This window comes from Podarcis liolepis (genome assembly GCF_965112155.1).
Source record: "Podarcis liolepis genome assembly, chromosome: 7".
Lineage (NCBI taxonomy): Eukaryota > Metazoa > Chordata > Lepidosauria > Squamata > Lacertidae > Podarcis > Podarcis liolepis.
Genome location: NC_139561.1, coordinates 15,965,855 through 15,976,127, shown reverse-complemented (window position 1 = coordinate 15,976,127; position 10,273 = coordinate 15,965,855). Strand labels below are relative to the sequence as shown.

Below are 10,273 nucleotides of genomic sequence, written 5' to 3'. Positions count from 1 at the left end.
CCTATTTGTTATGTGCAAATGGCTTTAGATATCTATAGGGCCATCAATTACCATATAGTATATATTCAACACACAAAAACAGCTACAATTTGTTGTTGACAAAGGACAGCTGGACGTATAAAGGGCCCCATTACCTTCAGTAGCTTAGGGCCTCATCTAACCTAAATCCGGTCCTGTCCCTGGCAGATGGTCATCCAATCTCTGCTTTAAACCCATCAATGGAGGAGAGCCCACCGCCACCCACAAGACCAGCCTGTGCAGCCTGTGTGCCTTTGACATGATGGCATCCCATTCCTCTTAGACTTTGTCACAGAAGCCCCAGTGAGACCATAATCTCTCCTGTTCCCCTACTGAAGCAGGGATCTCATATTCATTTTAGGGGACGGGCCAAAGCATCACGGTACAGTGCTGTAACATGATCCCATTTTCATACATACATACATCAGCACAGGAAGACCATCCTGAAATCATTTTGACTCCCAAGCTAACCAAATGTTTCTCTGCAAGGAGGGAGGAGGTGAAAAAAAAACCTTCCTTGTTACAGGAATTTAGTAATCGCCATTTCAAAGAAATGGCCAGACTACCAGGAAAGGCAATCAGATAAGGCATTACAGTGGTGCCCCCCAAGACGAATGCCTCGCAAGACGGAAAACCCGCTAGACGAAAGGGTTTTCCGTTTTGGAGGTGCTTCGCAAAACAAATTTCCTATGGGCTTGCATCGCAAGACGAAAATGTCTTGCGAGTTCCTGCGGGGGGGTTTTCCTCCCCCCCCCTTTTCCCAAGCCGCTAAGCCGCTTATCAGCTGATCCTAAGCTGCTAAGCCGCTTAACAGCTGATCCGCTAAGCCGCTTATCAGCTGATCCGCTAAGCCGCTAAGCCGCTTATCAGCTGATCCGCTAAGCCCGCTAAGCCGCTAATAGCGCTAATCCGCTAAACCGCTAATAGTCTTGCTTCGCAAGACGAAAAAACCGCAAGACAAAGAGACTCGCGGAACGGATTCTTTTCGTCTTGCGAGGCACCACTGTATCAGATAACCTTCATTCAAATTTCTGTTGTAGACCGCCTTTCCTGTGATGTAGTTTTGATGTTTGTGGGGGGTGGTCTTGGGTTACACCCCTTCTGTGATGTATGTATGTTGTATGGAGGGGTGGTCTTGAGCTCCAGGAAAGGCAATTTAAAATGTCTATATAAGGGCAGGAACACCTTTGTTCTGGGTCCTCCTCCGTCCTCCTGCGTGTGGGGGGAGCACCCTGTTGCAACAGCTTTAATAAAGATCAAGCTTACTAGCTGCTTTGCTTCTCAATATTCTCTGGTTGGCCTCTGTTATTTTCTCCTACCAATAGGGAACCCACGTAAGGACTCTATACGGGCTCTTGGATAAGGGGAAAAGGGCAGATTTTGTTTACAACGCCTTCTCAACCTGTGTGTGAGAAGCAACCAGTCCTTCCAAACGCAGCAACTTCAGCTTCAAAAGGGAACTGGCATTGCTAGGTGGCAAATCACCCTGCTGCTCAGAAAGAGTTGGAGTTGGGGCAGGGGAGACCGTGAAAAAGAACTGGGGGGCGGCGGCTGCAACCTTCCTTATTCTGTGCCTCGTTGCCCTCTGATCCGAGCAGCAGGCGTTAAATGCTGTGAACCTTTCTGGGAAAGGCACGCATTTAAGCATCTTTGAGCAAATCTCTGCGAAAAGAAAAGTCAGAACAGGTGCTCAAAGCACGGGGGGGGGGCATCGTCGACATTCTCCGGACATGTATGGGTGAGCTGCCTTTAGTCACCAGCTGTCCGCTCCCCCCCCCCCCGCCTGACTCCATTCCCTTGCAGAAGGTTTATGATTCGTTGGTTTTTTGATGGAGACCCGAGTCAGGCACTTGCCCTCCCCACCACATGCCCGAAAAGGATGAGGTCTGTGCATTGATGATTGGCGAAATTCTGAGGCCTGCAGTGCCATCTGGTTCTCTGGGCTGCCTTGGGAGTTTTCCGGAAGGTCATTGCTTCTACTGGAAAAGCAGCTTGGAAGGCTGTTTTATTCCAGCAAATGGGGGCAGGATTTGGGCAGAGGACAGGGGGAAGAATGGCAGCCATGCGATTTGTTTTGTTTCGTTGCAATGGGCAGAATATAATCATCTTCATCAATATCAAGCATATACAGTGGTACCTCGGGTTAAGTACTTAATTCGTTCCGGAGGTCCGTTCTTAACCTGAAACTGTTCTTAACCTGAAGCACCACTTTAGCTAATGGGGCCTCCTGCTGCTGCCGTGCTGCCGGAGCACAAGTTCTGTTCTCATCCTGAAGCAAAGTTCTTAACCCGAGGTATTATTTCTGGGTTAGCGGAGTCTGTAACCTGAAGCGCCTGTAACCTGAAGCATATGTAACCCGACGTACCACTGTATCTATATCAAGTAGATGAAGAAATATCTAAAATAATTAAATCTAAATGATCTAAAATTAAATCATCTGCTCAGGCTTCCTCAGAACTTTCCTTTAGCATGCTTAAAGCTAACTTTCGATATTTCATACCGAGGAGTATTTTACCAGTGTTCTCCTTGCTGCTGCATGAAATAATGCATGAATCAGACCTTTGGGTTTTGTAAGTAAAGCTTACTTTTAAACTTACTTAAGAGTGTGGTCTGTTCGTTGCCAGAGGGGTAGAGAGTGGCAAGTGATGTAGGTGGATTAAGCGGGTAAGGGGGGGAGGTAAAGAACCCCTGGATGGTTAGTTCCAATCAAAGGTGACTATGGGGTTGCAGCGCTCATCTCGCTTTCAGGCTGAGGGAGCCAGTGTTTGTCCACAGACATCTTTCCGGGTCATGTGGCCAGCAGGACTAAACCGCTTCTGGCACAACAGGACACAGTGATGGAAACCAGAGTGCACGGAAACACATTTCACCTTCCCACTACAGTGGTACCTATTTATCTACTTGCACTGCTGTGCTTTCGAACTGCTAGGTTGGCAGGAGCTGGGACAGAGCAACAGGAACTCACCCTGTTACAGGGATTCGAACCTCTGACATTCTGATCAGCAAGCCCAAGAGGCTCAGTGGTTTAGACCACAGCGCCACACGTGTGAACAGGGGTCCAGGAACCAATATTCCCATGCTATACTACTGCTTAACTCCATGACTACTTTAAATGTTGCTGTTTGTGGGTGGGTGCATCTGTGCAGTTTTGCGGTTCACTTCAGAAGCCGAAATGTATTGGGCTAGCCCTGACCATGGGATGGAACCTGGGACCTTCTGCATGCAAAGCAGGAGCTCTACCACTGAGCTACACCCCTTCCCTTAAGATACAGGGACAAGGCTGCTGCCTTATACAGAGTCAATTGGTCCATCTAGCTCAGTACTGTCCACACTGACAGGCAGTGGCTTTCAAGGGTTTCAGGCAGGGGACATGCCCAGCCTTCTGCATGCAAAGCAGGTGTCCTACCACTGAACTACAGCTCTTCAGTGGTGTACAGCCAGTGTAGTGTAGTGGTTAAGAGCAATAGACTCGTAATCTGGTGAACCAGGTTCGCTTCCCCGCTCCTCCACATGCAGCCGCTGGGTGACCTTGGGCTAGTCACACTTCTCTGAAGTCTCTCAGCCCCACTCACCTCACAGAGTGTTTGTTGTGGGGGAGGAAGGGAAAGGAGAATGTTAGCCACTCTAAGACTCCTTCGGGTAGTGATAAAGCGGGATATCAAATCCAAACTCTTCTTCTTCTTCCCTAACGGCGCTAGGGTGCAAAAATCAAGGAAGGGTGCATTTGGGGTCAGGTTTAGTCTAAGCCCCTGCTTCCACAAAACCCATGTGAGCAATCCTCACTCTCAATTCCCCACTGAGTCCTCCTAGCCTCTCGTTCAGGAATTGCTGGTTCAGGTCAACTCTTAAAAGTTTGCCCAAGTAAAAATCTTGCTCAGAGCCCAAACTTGGTTCAGTCAAATCCGCAGTGCAGAAGTGGGAGGGAGAAGGAGCTGGGGGGTAGCATGAAATGGTGTCTGTGTGTTTCGCCCTGTGTTTTATATATTTATATATATTTTCATCTTGTACGAGGAATAATTCATTTTTCCAGTGTTGCAAAGGCTCATAATTGATCTCAGAGCCTGCAGCCTCGCCTCTCGGAATGGTTTTTATCCGTAATGTAAGAATAAAACTCTGTTAGGTCAACCACACAGCAATAAATACCAGATGCACATTAACTGTAATATATTGGATTATTCCACTCGCTGGTGACGGGGGAAAACAAGATTTAATTCCCTTGGCGAGGCAGGCACAGAAAATCACTTTTCCGTGGCTGCTCCCCCAACCCCCTTCCCTCTTTCTTCTTTTAAGTCATTTCCGTCTGTTGCTGGTGGGGTTGCGAAATGGAGATCAGTGGCCTTTGTTGACAAATACATACAGTATATAATTCTTCTTCTTCTAAATGTTGCCCCGATGAGAAAGGTACAAAGCAGAGCACGGAGGCTAAATTGTTCTCGTGTTCCCTAAATGTCATCAATTTCTGAGGGTTACGGATACCTGGTCTCAAAAGGTTGGCTCACCACCCCACCCATAAAATTGAGAGATAGAGGATGGAGGATGGAGGGCAAATGCTCTAGTCATTGAACAGAATAGCTCAGTTGGTTAGAGCATGGTGCTGATAACACCAAGGTTGCAGGTTCTGTCCCTTACAGGGATCGTGGATCAAAACCATAAGGGGAGGGAAAACATAAGGGTCAGACTGAGTCCAAACCAAAGGCCAGGTGGAACAGCTCTGTCTTGCAGGCCCTGCAGAAAGATGTCAAGTCCCATAGGGCCCTAGTCTCTTGTGACAGAGCGTTCCATCAAGTTCGGGGCCAGTGCTGAAAAGGCCCTAGTTGAGACCAATATAACCACCACAAGCCAACTGGGATGGCTTCCGAATCAGTGAGTCCTCCGCAGTTTCCCCAAAAGATTCTCCGAGCCAGTTTCTCTTCTCCCTTCCAGAGGCAGCCTGTCAATCTTCCCAAGTTATCACTCAAACTGGGCTGGGACCATTCCCCAGCCGTCACCCTTATCTGATCCCATTTTCTGTCTAAGGTGAGGCATGCAGCCCCCAATCCACTCCAGGCAATTAATTGGCTTTTGTTGAGCAAGAGCAAACAAGATCTCATCTTAATCTTCATTATTTCTTTTTGTAGCACAGAGTCAACACAAGATTAGGTTTAATTTAGCAAAAAAACGAAAGGGCGGAAGCGGGGGGGGGGGGTTGGGAATCTCCAAATCTCTTGCCATTATTCTGAATCAGATTTTTATTCTCTTTTTTTAAAAAAAAAACAACCCTTCACTATGTGATGTTCACTTTCTCAACGTTTCATTGAACAGAGCCACCTTTTCACCCAGCAAAGGGGAGACACGGTGTCTGTAATTTCTGGGGAGAGAATGTCTAGAAAAGGCACTGTCTGATCTCCAGCCCTTCATCTGCGAATCCCAGCTGCGCCAGGGTAGAGAGGATGGAACCCTCTGTAGTTCTGCCGGAAAGGAAATGAACTCTGCACTTGCTCAGGGGCATGTTTTTCCTCTTTCCTTAACTTTGCATCGCCTGGGATTGAGACCTCACACAAACCGAGGCCCGGGGCGGTTAATTTCTTTTAGTTTATTTTTTTTTACTGTGTGCAATACCTGTTAGGCACCATTGCCAAACATCCATCTTTGTACAGTGGTGGGTTTGAGGCACTCCTCTTGGGATGGTGGGGGGGGGGGGAGAGAAGCCAGGACGGATCGTCCTCTGCATGATTCTATAGCAACGCTTTGGGCGGAACAAAAATTCAAGGAACTATAATCCATTTTTCCTGTGGAATAACCTTGCAAAAGAGATCGGGGGGGGGATGTTAGTGCTTGGGCATAGTGCCTGCTGTTATTTATTGCTGTGATAACCCACTGTTGTAAACAAAAATTGCCCCTTTCCCTTATGGGGTATTCAAGAGCCCATATAGAGTCCTTACATAGGTTCCCTATTGGTAGGAGAAGACAACAGAGGCCAACCAGAGAATATTGAGAAGCAAAGCAGCTAGTAAGCTTGATCTTAACATCATGGCCACTGGTCCCATCACCTCCTGGCAAATAGAAGGGGAAGAAATGGAGGCAGTGGGAGATTTTACTTTCTTGGGCTCCGTGATCACTGCAGATGGTGACAGCAGTCACGAAATTAAAAGATGCCTGCTTCTTGGGAGAAAAGCAATGGCAAACCTAGACAGCGTCTTAAAAAGCAGAGACATCACCTTGCCGACAAACGTCCGTATAGTTAAAGCTATGGATTTCCCAGTAGTGATGTATGGAAGTGAGAGCTGGACCATAAAGAAGGCTGATCGCCGAAGAATTAATGCTTTTGAATTCTGGTGCTGGAGGAAACTCTTGAGAGTCCCATGGACTGCAAGAAGATCAAACCTATCCATTCTGAAGGAAATCAGCCCTGAGTGCTCACTGGAAGGACAGATCCTGAAGCTGAGGCTCCAATATTTTGGCCACCTCAGGAGAAGAGAAGACTCCCTGGAAAAGACCCTGATGTTGGGAAAGATGGAGGGCACAAGGAGAAGGGGACGACAGAGGACGAGATGGTTGGACAGTGTTCTCGAAGCTACCAGCATGAGTTTGACCAAACTGCAGGAGGCAGTGGAAGACAGGAGTGCCTGGCGTGCTCTGGTCCAGGGGGTCACGAAGAGTCGGACACGACTAAATGACTAAACAACAACAAGACCGTAAAATTCCTACCACACCACCACCAAGCCCCATAACACAGGAGTCCAAGGTAACCAATGTCCTAGATCACTGGTGGAGAACCTCAGTCCTGGTCAACTGCGGTCTAAACCACTGAGCCTCTTGGGCTTGCCGATTGGTAGGTCAGCGGTGCGAATCCGCGTTACAGGGTGAGCTTCTGTTGCTCTGTCCCAGCTCCTGCCAACCTAGCAGTTCGAAAGCATGTGCAAGTGGTGGGAAGGTAAACGGCCTTACTGTGCGCTCTTGTTTACGTCACTGTGTCCCGTTGTGCCAGAAGCGGTTGAGTCCTGCTGGCCACATATCCTGGAAAGTTGTCTGTGGACAAACACCGGCTCCCTCAGCCTGAAAGCGGGATGAGCGCTGCAACCCCATAGTCCCCTTTGACTGGACTTAACTGCCCAGGAGCCCTTTACCTTTTTACCTTTACCTTAGAAGCTAGCAGAATAGCTCTGCTGGAACATGACTAACGTTAACATTTCCTTCTCTGATCATTTTTGCTTTTGACTTTTTGCATCCCCGGCATGTGGCCTGCCAGAAGGTAGTGGCAGAGGCTTGGAGGGAATTCCAAATTTGGGGATTCATAGTTAATGTCAGGGGTCAGCAAACTTTTTCAGCAGGGGGTTGGTCCACTGTCCCTCTAGACCTTGTGGGGGTCTGCACTATACTTTTTTGGGGGGATTAAAAAATTCCTATCCCCCACAAATAACCCATGGGACATGGGTGGCGCTGTGGGTTAAACCACAGAGCCTAGGGCTTGCCGATCAGAAGGTCAGCAGTTCGAATCCCTGCGACGGGGTGAGCTCCCATTGCTCGGTCCCTGCTCCTGCCAACCTAGCAGTTCAAAAGCACGTCAAAGCAAGTAGATAAATAGGTACCGCTCCAGTGGGAAGGTAAACGGCATTTCCGTGCGCTGCTCTGGTTTGCCAGAAGCGGCTTAGTCATGCTGGCCACATGACCTGTACGCCGGCTCCCTTGGCCAATAAAGCGAGATGAGCGTCGCAACCCCAGAGTTGGCCACGACTGGACCTAATGGTCAGGGGTCCCTTTACCTTTATAAATAACCCAGAGATGCATTTTAAATAAAAGCACACATTCTACTCATGTAAAACACCAGGCAGACCCCACAAATAACCCAGAGATGCATTTTAAATATAAGGACACATTCTACTCATGTAAAAACATGCTGATTCCTGGACTGTCTGGCAGCTGGATTTAGAAGGCAATTCAGCCGGATCCGGCCCCCGGGCCTTAGTTTGCCTACCCATGGTTAATGTTAAGTACAATCCCCGAGTTTGACGTATCAATTGCTCAGCTAGTGGGCCGCTGCAAAATGTGGGGTTTTCGCTGAAAAACAACTGCAGCAGTTTGGCACAGGTTTGGAAGGGATTCCAAATTTGGGGGTTTGTAGTTAATTTGCCTAGCGACCAGCCCAAGGTCACCCATTGAGTGTCATTGTTAAGCCGGGATTCGAACCCTGATCTCCCAGGTTCTAGTCCAAGACTCTAACTGTGTGGCTTTAAGGCAGGCAAACCTCTCATTTTAAATATTAAGGAACTGTGTTTCTCAGGTTTGCCATATTTCAAAAAGTGAGTACAGTGGTACCGAACAAATGAGCTCCCAATTTGTGAATACTTTTTGTGTTCCGGTCTGCGAATGTTTTTTTGAAGCCAAATGTCTATTTCGTATGTCATCGTTGTTTCAGGGACCAAACAGCCAATCAGAAGCAGTGCCTTCATTTGTGAACATTTTTGGAAGTCGAGCAGCCTTCCAGAACAGATTGAGTTCGAGAACCAAGATGCCACTGTATGAGCTTTTCTGAGCAAAGTTGTTGAGCTGCAAAACTGCAAAAAATCCGTTTTTGAGCTATTTTGAGCCTCTTTTTTTTTTTTTTTTTAGAAGAATCAGCAAAAACGACACTGCCGACATGGCTTGCCATACGTCTCCCGGGACAATTTGCCAATTTCCGCCAGGACACTGCTTCCGACTACAATGTTCCGTTTGTGTCCGGAAAATTCCAGATGCATGGCAACCGTAGGTTGGGGAACGCAGGGCACCGCTATAAATGATTTGGTGAGTATTACAAAGGAGATGAATGCAGGGGTGGGTTCCCGCGATGCCACAGCGCCACCTACTGGCCCCGCTGTTGTAAATGCAGGCATAGAAAACCCTTGTTCATTTCAGGATAGATGCAGTTGTGTTATGAATGGCGGGACGGGGAGGGTCCCGAGAAATTAATAAATGGTGGGATTTTGATTAATTAGGATATGAAGGGAAAATACAAGCTGCCAAGGAATTCCTGGGCTAGGCTATACAAGACGACCTAGCCAAACCAGAGCCATTAAGAAACAATTGAGGGCCTAACCCCTTGCTCTAATGTGTGAACAGAGACCAAGAGATTTTGAAGGTTGCCGGGTCAACTGGGTGTGATGTCACAGGAAGAGTATGGGCCTTTGCAGTGATTTTTTTTCTGGGGGGATGCAGGGATATGCATACCCCTAAACGTTTTATGAATCTTTGTACTTTTGTGCATTTACTGTATTTATTTTCCCCAGTTCAGACTACAAAATGTTGATTTTCTTGAGTCCAAATGAGAGTACCCCAAAACATTTTTAAGAGAGAAAAAAAGCACTGGGCCTTTGGCAAAATAGCTGGTCATGTCATTCTGAAGGTTCTTGAAAAAGAATAATTACAAATTTATATATACTTCTGCATAACCTACAGATTTAGAGAAACTGCTATCTTATTTAAGTAAGGTAAAGGATCCCTGGATGGTTAAATCCAGTCAAAGGCGACTATGAGGTTGCAGCACTCATGTCGCTTTCAGTCTAAGGGAGATGGCATTTGTCCACACACAGCTTTCCGGGTCATGTGGCCAGCATGACTAAACCGCTTCTGGCGCAACGGAAGATCGTGACAGAAACCAGAGTGCATGAAAATGCCATTTACCTTCCCGCTGCAACAGTACCTATTTATCTACTTGCACTGGTGTGCTTTCGAATTGCTAGGTTGGCAGGAGCTGGGACAGAGCAATGGGAGCTCACCCCATTGTGGGGATTCGAACCGCCAACCTTCTGATCTTATTTAAGTGGGTAGGTACAATGGTACCTCAGGTTAAGAAATTAATTCATTCTGGAGGTCCATTCTTAACCTGAAACTGTTCTTAACCTGAAGCACCACTTTAGCTAATGGAGCCTCCCGCTGCTGCCATGCCGCCGGATCACGATTTCTGTTCTCATCCTGAAGCAAAGTTCTTTACCTGAGGTACTATTTCTGGGTTAGTGGAGTCTGTAACCTAAAGCGTCTGTAACCTGAAGCATCTGTAACTCGAGGTACCACTGTATATTGAAGTGTATGGCATAGGAGCAGCTAGTCCACATTGTGCCGCACTTGTTGCAAACACAGGGTATATTTGGGGCTGTGGCCCCATTTGGCTTCCAAAATGATTGGCACTCACTCGCAGGGACGCGGACTTATAAAAAATATTGGGGGGGCCCGGGAAAGCTCATGAATAATAAATAAGCTCATGAATATGCAGATAAAGTGGCGCCGCCTCCTCGTGAGC

General features: G+C 47.5%; 1 protein-coding gene across 1 annotated transcript in view; it reads left to right on the top strand.

Moving 5' to 3' along the window:
• Positions 1-2,145: 2,145 nt before the first annotated feature.
• Positions 2,146-10,273, top strand: part of LOC310711184 (F-box only protein 44-like) — a 74,312-nt gene continuing 66,184 nt past the window's right edge. Inside the window, exon 1 of the mRNA XM_083512713.1 lies at positions 2,146-2,311. The gene's annotated coding sequence lies outside the window, so the exon portion shown is untranslated. The remainder of the gene's footprint in view (positions 2,312-10,273) is intronic.